General features: G+C 44.5%; 1 protein-coding gene across 2 annotated transcripts in view; it reads right to left on the minus strand.

Moving 5' to 3' along the window:
* Positions 1-3,622, minus strand: part of PRKAB2 (protein kinase AMP-activated non-catalytic subunit beta 2) — a 172,279-nt gene extending 168,657 nt beyond the window's left edge. For both annotated transcript variants that reach the window (XR_010084031.1, XM_063426976.1), the window contains exon 1: positions 3,484-3,622. The gene's annotated coding sequence lies outside the window, so the exon portion shown is untranslated. The remainder of the gene's footprint in view (positions 1-3,483) is intronic.
* Positions 3,623-10,553: the final 6,931 nt, after the last annotated feature.

The following is a 10,553-nucleotide window of genomic DNA, read 5'->3' on the forward strand; positions in this document are numbered from 1 at the left end:
TGGCAGAAATCCTTGCACCGGCCCTGCACACAAAATAGGTGTATGTCTGTGTGTGTATATATATATATAAATATATATATATATATATATATATACACACACACACACACACACACACACACACACACAATCACAGAGATTCACACAATCACACACAAAGACATACACAAACACAATCACAGACCCACACACATACAATCAATCACATACACACATAATTAGATATACACACACACAAACATCACATGTATACACATAATTAAGAGGTCCATCCAGCCTCCCTACCTTGGTCTGGGAGGGTTGGAGTTGATCCTCAGCCCCAGGTGGTCAGTGGTTGCTGCTGGGATCTCTGTGCTGTTCCTGCAAAGGTCCTGCAAAGGTCCCTGTAATGACGCCGATGCCGGGATGAAGTTATATAGTCAGATGCACACAGTTATACACATATATTGTCAAATACAGCCACATGCACACAGTCCCAGACACATAATCACTCGCATACAGTCAAAACACACCGTTACAGGCAGACAGTCACACACAAACAGTCACACACACACTTACAGACAGTCACACCCACACAGCTACAGGTAGACAGTCACACACACACAATTACAGGCAGACTGTAACACAGTCACACACACAGTCACAGACAGTCAGTCACACACACGGTTACAAGCAAACAGTTGTAACTGGTTGTCTAAGCTCAGCAACGGCTTGTCTCTGGAAGGGAATCAGCTAGAACACAAGAGAGTGTCCCCACCAATTGCAGTGACCCCCAGAATGGTAGCCGCCTCCGCTCGTGGGGTCCCTGGGTGAAACCAGGCAAGGGAAGTGTCTCCTTTCGGGACACGAATGGTCTCACTGGCCATGTTTCGTCTATATGAACAAGGGAAGCACTCATTAATTACTTGTATTACTCTTGCAGTTTCACACTTATGTTGCAAGTTGCCAATGTTCTAATTGATTGGTGTGAACACTCCAAGGGGCACTGGGGATGTCCTTGTTTGGGAACCGAACGAGGTGGGAAGCAATCCACGAATGCTCCCCCTAGACGGCGTTTGTCTAACAAACGGAACGCCGACGAGGCTTCCCTTGCAGTTTGTGGTTTTGACACCTCGTTACGAGGTGTGAATGTTCTAAGACAACATTCTAAATGAGGTTTCATGGTGGTCCCCATTTGGGAGGCGAACAGAACTTGTTCGTATTGGCCCTCCTGAATGGGGAGCAGGTAAAACACAGGAATATAACACAATATAGGGGGGAAATGGGGAATAACACATAGCAATTCAACAGGCAGTGGTCCCGCCACACTAGTCACACACAGTCCCAGGTAGACAGTCATAAGCAGACATTCACACACACAGGCGCAAGCAGACAGTCACAGATGCAGTCACAGGCAAAAAGTCATACACAGTCATAGACACAGTCACAGGCAGACAGGCACACACACACAGTCACAGGTAGACAGTCACACACACACAGTCACAGGTAGACAGTCACAGGTAGAGAGTCACACACACAGTCACAGGCAGACACACACAGTCACAGGTAGACAGTCACAATCCTAGTTACAAACACACACACAGCCATTCTCTACTGACAGTATGGGTTGGAGAAGGAGTGGATACACTGAAGTCTCTGGTGTGTAGTTGCTGGGGAAGCAAGGACTCCTTCCTGCTTCCCCTCAGTGTGCTGCAGTAAGAGCAGCGAGTGGAGGCTGCCTTTAGCTCCATCCCGGCATCAGTTTTGGCTCCGCCCCAACTCACCGTGCAGTACTCCTGCCCCTGGCCCCTGCGTGTGTGAGCTGTGTCGGCTGCCCCTACTGCCATGGCACCCGGGTGGACACCCCCACCCCCCTGTTTATAAATCACTAGTAAGACCACATCTTGAATATGCTGTGCAATTATGGGCACCTGTTTCTCAAGAAGGTTATCATAGCACCAGAAAAAGTGCCAAGCCGGGCTACAAAATTAATAAAAGGAATTGAATATTTTAGTTATGAAGAAAAGGTTAACACATTTCATTTTTTTTAGTTTGTAACAACAGCGCTTTAGAAGGGATATGATAGCCTTATACAAACATATTCACAGCCAAACCATTGTCTGGAAGCCTATGGATAAACAGGACTATACATAGGACACAATTTCATGCATTTAGACTGGAAGAAAGGAGATTTAGTCCAAGACAGAGGAAATGTTTTTTTTTTTTTTCTTCTTACAGTAAGAACAATAAATGTGGAATTCTTAACAGATGTTTAAGAGGCAATTGGATGAACATTTGCAACAGCATAATATACAGGGATATCATTTTTAATTTGTTGGGTAATCGCTTCTTGATCCAAGGAGACATCTGACTGCCTTCTGGGGTCACAAAGGAATCTTTCCTATTTTGTTGCACAATTGAACATGCTTCAAACTGGATGTTCTGACTTCTTTTGGATCAACAGCTTATACAGATGTGAGAAAGGCTGAACTTGATGGACGCATGTCTCTTTTCAGCTATGTATGTTGTAACTAAATGTGGGGATTTAATCATATCTGATGATCACACTGTGTCTAAGCAAATCACTGATTCAAAGTGCCTTAACATTAATAGTATCAATTTAGAAACCGTAACGGGGTGTTTTGCTTCTTCCCTTGTAAGTTCCAGAATGTTTTGGAAACCTAAAATGTGTAATTTGCAGCTCTAAGTCGACACATTGCGTGACTGTATTTGTATCTGCAGTTAAGGCACCTGAAATTAAAAGTACATAATTTAATCATAAACTAATCATAACAAAATCTAGTTCTGACAGAGAGTATGGTCTTTGAGTGACTGGGTGGGACAACAGGTGAAATAGGTTGGGGAGAATTTATGTATTTGTAAATTTTTAACATTTTAAAAGATAACGACACCTTTGTCTTCTATTTGTCATTTTCATGTATGTGAATTAATATAAATGAAGAATTTAAGAAAAATATATACTATTAAGCAAGATGTTAGCAGACAACACGTTAAAGAAGGAAAGAATAACAAAGTTAACTGACTAAAATGACATTTGCAAAATGACTATAGCACAACTGGTTCTAAAGGAGTTTAACACTCATCACACTATTAAAAATAGCCTCATTCTAGTTACACAAATATCTGCAAATGAGGCATAGTGGGACATATCTACATTTATGTAACTATAACCAAGACGAAGAAAACAATGAAACCTTCTTTTCTACTGGGAATAATGAATATATTCACAAGCTTACATAAAATATGTGAAAGAAAGCTGAATGGAACACTCTGAAAAGAAAAGTTAGCTCAGAAGGCAAGCTTCCATCTAACATGAATAGCAACAAAGTAAGGTTTTCTAAGGTGACAGATCCCAGTATGCATCTGTGCTCAGGCTCACTTGGCACAAACTATTTTTTGCTGAGCAATTACTCAGTTGAGTGCTCTTTTTTTTCCCTTTCACAATCAGCTGTTAATTGCAGTTTCAGCCATGTTGTCACTTACCCTTCAGCTGCACAGCTTTTGCCCGAGTGAGTGGTGCAACCCTCTTATACAATGATCTGAATAGCAGAGCTGTGATCTTGGAAGACAGTGACACATGCCACAGCTGTTTATCACAGGCACCCAATAGCTGCTATGGAAGCCCAGCTGGCCAAAACAGCTCCATTTGCAAGCTTGAAATGTGGACTTGGTTTTCTGCCACCTAGTGGACAGAAGAGTTAGTGCAGATCTTCTTGACATTGCATAGACCAATCCGAAACTTTAACCCCTTAAGGACACATGACATGTCATGATTCCATTTTATTCCAGAAGTTCTTAAGGGGTTAAAGGACCACTATAGTGCCAGGAAAACATACTCGTTTTCCTGGCACTATAGTGCACTGAGGGTGCCCCCACCCTCAGGGACCCCCTCCCTGCTATGTTTATATAAAAAAGGGTTAAACCTAGCTGGACCAGGCACCAAGACCACTTCATTAAGCTGAAGTGGTCTGGGTGCCTAGAGTGGTCCTTTAATTCTTGCCATGTAACCTCATCGATCATGAGTTCTCAATAAGATGTGCATTTTATTTATAATGCATTTAATAGAGCGTTTGAAGCGAGCTACAGAATGATAGCTATACACCTGAATTTGCAATTTAACACAATTTATTAGCATTAACTGACTCCTTATAATGTTTTAAAGTAGTATATTACACTCAAGGTAGATTATTGGTATTAAAAGGGTCACTTCAAGCTCCATAAAAACTTTGTTGTTTCATAGTGTGTTGTATTGACGTGAGACACTGAGAGAAGATTAACCTTAACCAGGATCTCTTTATTCTGAGTCTTCCCTGTATAACTGAACTATAACCTGTGACCTATTTCCTGTTCCAGGTTACATGACCAGATTTAAAGTGAACCAACACATTAACTATTTAGGGTATAACAGTGCAGTTAAACAATTAACATTAAAGTTGTCACAAACAAAATGACACATCATCACACATAGAATGAAGGAAATGCGGCATTTTGAAACTAAAGAAAAGGATGCGGTTAGAGGAGGAACTTGGACTGGGATGGGTAGGGGATGGTAGGGAAAGAAGGGGATGAGATAGGAAGGATGTGGCATGAAAAGTTACTCCAACACGTGTAATATAACCTAAATTAGAAAACGTATTGTGGTGGAATCTCAGTAAAAATAAATTTACTAGGACAAGATTGCCACGTGGTATGTGCACTTGCATATGTTGATGTATCGGTCGGTTGGTTGCACGTGGCAACGATACAATCAGTAGTGTAAGGAGCAAGTGTAGGAATACAGGATATACGAGTATTTCCCCTCCTCCATTGTGCTGGGCAAGCCATGTGGTCAAACAGGAATTTAGTCTCTATTCAGTTGATTAGATAAGAGTATGTGTAGGTTGAACTGATTATGGGAGGAGCTACATGCCTATATAAGGGACCTACACTGTATGATCAGGACTCAGACTTTGCTGTTTTTTGGTGACATTAGTCCCTCTGAGTCCCGGTCGGTGAATCGAATAAAGAATTTCTTCCTTCCTGAAAAAACCTGTGTCCATCTCTCTGTGCTTGGCTTCCGTCAGTTTCTCCGGTATCAGTATTAACGGACATTAGAATGGCCAGTTTTAACGTGATAGAATAGTCGTAGAATAGTCAAAGTCAAGGGTAACGATAAGGAGTAGCTGAGTCAGGAACCCAGAAAACAGGATAAACGGGAAAACGAGCCAAGTCAGGATACAAGAAAGCATAATAGGTAATATAAAACAATCCAAGTCAAATACCAATACACACACAGAAATCAGTATAGCGCTAGAGGGAACAACCAGTGAACCACAATAGGGCACTGAGCAAAAGCAAAAGGCGCTCTTTTTTAATAAAGCGTGTTTTGCTTTAAATCCAGTCAGGGAGTGTGGGATATTTAGAATTTTTGGTACATAGCTGCAGTTCCTACAGTATTGAGTAACAATTTCAAGTTTCAATTGTTAAAGATGTATCTTTCTATGGTGTTCTTTATGGTTGTGTTAATAATAAACATGTTATAAAACAAAACCAAAAAACGTTCTTCCACGTGTTTTTTTTTGTCTTGTCAATCTGTAATTGTAAGGTAATGATAAAGCCTTTACAAATGTATGTATCCCCATTGCCAGCTGATTTCGTTTCTTTACTACAACTGCTAAAGAGTAAATGTGATATTTCTCCAGAGTTAATTGAAAAAACAATTACTTGGAAGCAGACTCTATTAAGTAGACTCTTTCAAGTAGGAGTTAGAAAACCAGGAGTTGCTTGGAGTGGTTTGTATACTGTGGAGAGTGGTTTGTATTTTATTTTTGTTTAACCCCTTAAGTCCGGAGGGCGTACTATTACGTCCTTTTAAAAGCGGCTCTAAACGCCGCCGGACGTAATAGTACGCCCTCCGTTTTTTAGTAACTTACCCGGTCGCTGGCGGTCCCACGCCGGCGATCGCGGTTCGGGGGACTCCCAGGGAGCCCCCCGCGGCACGTCCGCCCTCCAGGAGCCCTCCCGGCCATGTGAGAGTGAGGTCCTTGCGAGGACCTCACAATCACATGGCCGGTATAGCTGCCTGCTGCATTGCCAGCAGGGGGACCAACTGTAATGACAGTTGGTCCCCCTGCTGGCTGAAAATCAAATAAAAAATGTTTAAAACAGTGTAAAAAAAAATAAATTATATACTTAGATCATATATATATATTATATATATATGATCTAAGTATATATATACACATATACACACATACACATACACCGTCTAGGTGTATTTTAATATTAATATATATATAATTATATATATATATTAATATCAAATTACACGTAGACTGATACTGATTAAATATATATATAATTATTGTTATATATATATTTATAAATAATATAAAAAAAATTAATATGTAAATACGTAAAAAAATTAAATAAAAAAAATAATTAAAAATAAAATATAAAAAAATATATAGATGTGTTTTATTTCGTTCTAACTGTATTCTGATATTAATATATATATATTTATATCAAAATACACTTATAACGAAATAATATATATATCTATATACATAAATATATACGTATATATCACTATATATATACCTATATATAAATAAAAATATTAAAAAAATATATATATATATATACGTATATATACACATATGTATATATATACATATATTAATTCTACACATATATTTATGTAATAATTTTACATAATTAGGTATCCTAATTAATTACAATTAGCGGGACCTGCCTGACCACCCATGCCGAAAGTATAGGGAATTTAATTTGCTAGCACTATATTTAACCCTATAACTTTCCAAGACACCATAAAACCTGTACATGGGGGGTACTGTTTTACTCGGGAGACTTCGCTGAACACAAATATTAGTGTTTCAAAACAGTAAAATGTATTACAACCATGATATCGCCAGTAAAAGTGACGTTTTTTGCATTTTTCACGCACAAACAGCACTTACAGGGACGATATTATTGCTGCAATACTTTTTACTGTTTTGAAACACAAATATTTCAGCGAAGTCTCCTGAGTACAACAGTACCCCTCATGTACAGGTTTTATGGTGTTTTCAAAAATTACAGCGTCAAATATAAGTCAAAATTCGCCAGATTGCTTACGTTGCCTTTATGACCCTATGGTAGCCCAAGAATGAAAATTACCCCTATGATGGCATACCATTTGCAATAGTAGACAACCAAAGGTATTGCAAATGGGGTATGTCCAGTCTTTTTTAGTAGCCACTTAGTCACAAACACTGGCCAAAATTGGCGTTTTTTGCATTTTTCACACACAAACAAATACAAACGCTAACTTTGGCCAGTGTTTGTGACCAAATGGCTACTAAAAAAGACTGGACATCGCTAATTTGCAATACCTTGGGTCGTCTACTATTGCAAATGGTATGCCATTATGGGTGTAAATTTATTTCCTGGGCTACTATACAGTCTCAAAGGCAACGTAACCAATCTGGCGAATTTCAATTTCAAATGTAACACGCTATATTTGACCCTGTAACTTCCCAAAACACCATAAAACCTGTACATAGGGGGTACTGTTTTACACTTAAGACTTTGCTGAATACAAATATGTGTATTTTATTGCAGTAAAAGCAAACAGTATTATGACATTGACAGTTAAAATGTCATGAAGAACGAAAAAAATCAAAAAAAATCTTATTTTCTCCCATTTTTTTCATATTAAATTATGTTTCATAGCCAAATATTTGATATTAAATGAAAGCCCTGTTTCCCCTGAATAAAATGATATATAATAAGGGGGGGTGCATTTAATATGAAAGAGGTGAATTACGGTTGGACAGACATATAGCGCAAATGCCAGGTTTTGTTTACGTTTTGTTTCGTTCACAACTTGTACATTTGGCTGCGGTGTTAAGGGGTTAATTGGTTTAGTTGGTAAAGTTTAAAAAAAAATGTTTTCTGTGTTCTGGTTTTCCCCTCTTTTGTGCTGCTGCTTGATTGATTGGGGGGAGTGTTCATTAATTGCACCTGTGTGGGATTTGTATCCCCATAAAGGCACACCCCTAACTCAATCCGTTTTCCTGGCACTGCAAGATTCCTCTCCCTCCCACCCAGTGGCGGCTCTAGACTTTGTGAGGCCTTAGGCGAAACTCAAACATGAGGCCCCCACTAACACCTCAAGTTAAAAATAGGGGTTGCATTGTGTGTATACGGTGCTGTTGTTTTATTTAAGGACAAGCTTGCAGCGCTGGATACAGAGAGCTAGTCTCTGTATTCATTGTTCAGAGGCTTGCTGTGTTGCGGCTCCCTGTGCCGCTGCATTATGATCTCTCTTTGTGACTGTAGTTATGGCATAATACGCAAACTAACTTAATTTGCAATAAACTAATTTAATTAGCAATTATGCCAATCGTTTATACATGACTGAAGGGTATGGTTACATAGCCTTGCAGTCGTGTATACATAAGTGCCGGTGTATGTATATATGAGTGTATCTGGCATTGTCTACCTATGTGTAACAGGGTTTGGGGTGAGTGTTGCACAGTTGGAGTACAAGATTGTAAGGGTTTATGTAATAAGGTGAGTGTGGCAGGGTGAAGGGGGTGAGTGGGACAGACTGATAGAGGATGAGTGACAGGGTTGGCAGGTAAGTGTGACAGTGCAAGAGAAGGTGAGTCTGACAGGGTTGATGGGGGGTTAATGCGATAGGGTAGGTGTGTGGCAAAAGCAAGGATTTTGGTATGGTTGCAGTGGGTGAGAGTGATAGGATTAGGAGGGGTTATGTGAGTTTGGGCTGGGTTTAGAGGCGACAGTGTGTGGGGACTGAAAGTGTTTGGGAATGGTGATAGTGACAGGGTAGTGGGGTGGTAGGGTGGCTGTGACAGGGTATGGGGTGGTAGGGGGCAGAGGGTGGTAGGGTGGCTGTGACAGGGGGTGGCAGGAGGGCAGTGACAGGGTACGGGGTGGTAGGGAGCAGAAGGTGGTAGGGTGGCTGTGACAGGCCAGGGGATGGTAAGGGGCATAGGATGGTAGGAGGGCAGAGGGTGGCTGAGCAGAGGGTGGTAGGGTGGCTGGGGCAGAGGGTGGTAGGAGGACAGTGACAGGGTAGTGGGGTGGTAGGAGGGCAGAGGGTGGTAGGGTGGCTGTGGCAGAGGGTGGCTGGGGCAGGGGTGGTATGGTGGCTGTGGCAGAGGGTGGTGGGGTGGCTGGGACAGTAGGGTGGTAGTGGCAGAGGGTGGCTGGGGCAGAGGGTGGTAGGGTGGCTGGGGCAGAGGGTGGTGGGGCAGGGGTGGTAGGGTGGCTGTGGCAGAGGGTGGTGGGGTGGATGGGGCAGAGGGTGGCTGGGGCAGAGGGTGGCTGGGGTGGCTGGGGCAGTAGGGTGGCTGTGGCAGAGGGTGGTGGGGTGGCTGGGGCAGAGGGTGGCTGGGGCAGGGGTGGTAGGGTGGCTGGGGCAGAGGGTGGCTGGGGCAGGGGTGGTAGGGTGGCTGGGGCAGAGGGTGGTAGGGTGGCTGGGGCAGAGGGTGGTGGGGCAGGGGTGGTAGGGTGGCTGTGGCAGAGGGTGGTGGGGTGGATGGGGCAGAGGGTGGCTGGGGCAGAGGGTGGCTGGGGTGGCTGGGGCAGTAGGGTGGCTGTGGCAGAGGGTGGTGGGGTGGCTGGGGCAGAGGGTGGCTGGGGCAGGGGTGGTAGGGTGGCTGGGGCAGAGGGTGGCTGGGGCAGGGGTGGTAGGGTGGCTGGGGCAGAGGGTGGTAGGGTGGCTGGGGCAGAGGGTAGCTGTGTCAGAGGGTGGTGGGGTGGCTGGGGCAGTAGGGTGGTAGGGTGGCTGTGGCAGTAGGGTGGCTGGGGCAGGGGTTGTAAGGTGGCTGGGGCAGTAGGGTGGTGGGGTGGTTGGGGCAGTAGGGTGGTGGGGTGGCTGGGGCAGTAGGGTGGTTGGGGCAGGAGGGTGGTGGGGTGGCTGGGGCAATAGGGTGGCTGGGGCAAAGTGTGGTGGGGTGGCTGGGGCAAAGTGTGGTGGGGTGGCTGGGGCAAAGTGTGGTGAGGTGGCTGGGGCAAAGTGTGGTGGGGTGGCTGGGGCAAAGTGTGGTGGGGTGGCTGAGGCAGGAGGGTGGTGGGGTCGCTGGGGCAGTAGGGTGGCTGGGGCAAAGGGTGGTGGGGTGGCTCGGGCAGTAGGGTGGTGGGGTGGCTGAGGCAGGAGGGTGGCTGGAGCAGTAGGGTGGTGGGGTGGCTGGGGCAGAGGGTGGTGGGGTGGCTGGGGCAATGGGTGGTGGGGTGACTGAGGCAGGAGGGTGGTGGGGTGGCTGAGGCAGGAGGGTGGTGGGGTGGCTGAGGCAGGAGGGTGGCTGTGGCAGAGGGTGGTGGGGTGGCTGGGGCAGTAGGGTGGTGGAGTCCTGGGGCAGTAGGGTGGTGGGGTGGCTGGGGCAGTAGGGTGGCTGGGGCAGGGGTTGTACAGTGGCTGGGGCAGTATGGTGGTGGGTGGCTAGGGTAGTAGGGTGGTGGGGTGGCTGGGGCAGGAGGGTGGCTGGGGCAGTAGGGTGGCTGGGGCAGGAGGGTGGTGGGGTGGCTGAGGCAGGAGGGTGGTG

Source organism: Pelobates fuscus, chromosome 7 (genome assembly GCF_036172605.1).
Source record: "Pelobates fuscus isolate aPelFus1 chromosome 7, aPelFus1.pri, whole genome shotgun sequence".
NCBI lineage: Eukaryota > Metazoa > Chordata > Amphibia > Anura > Pelobatidae > Pelobates > Pelobates fuscus.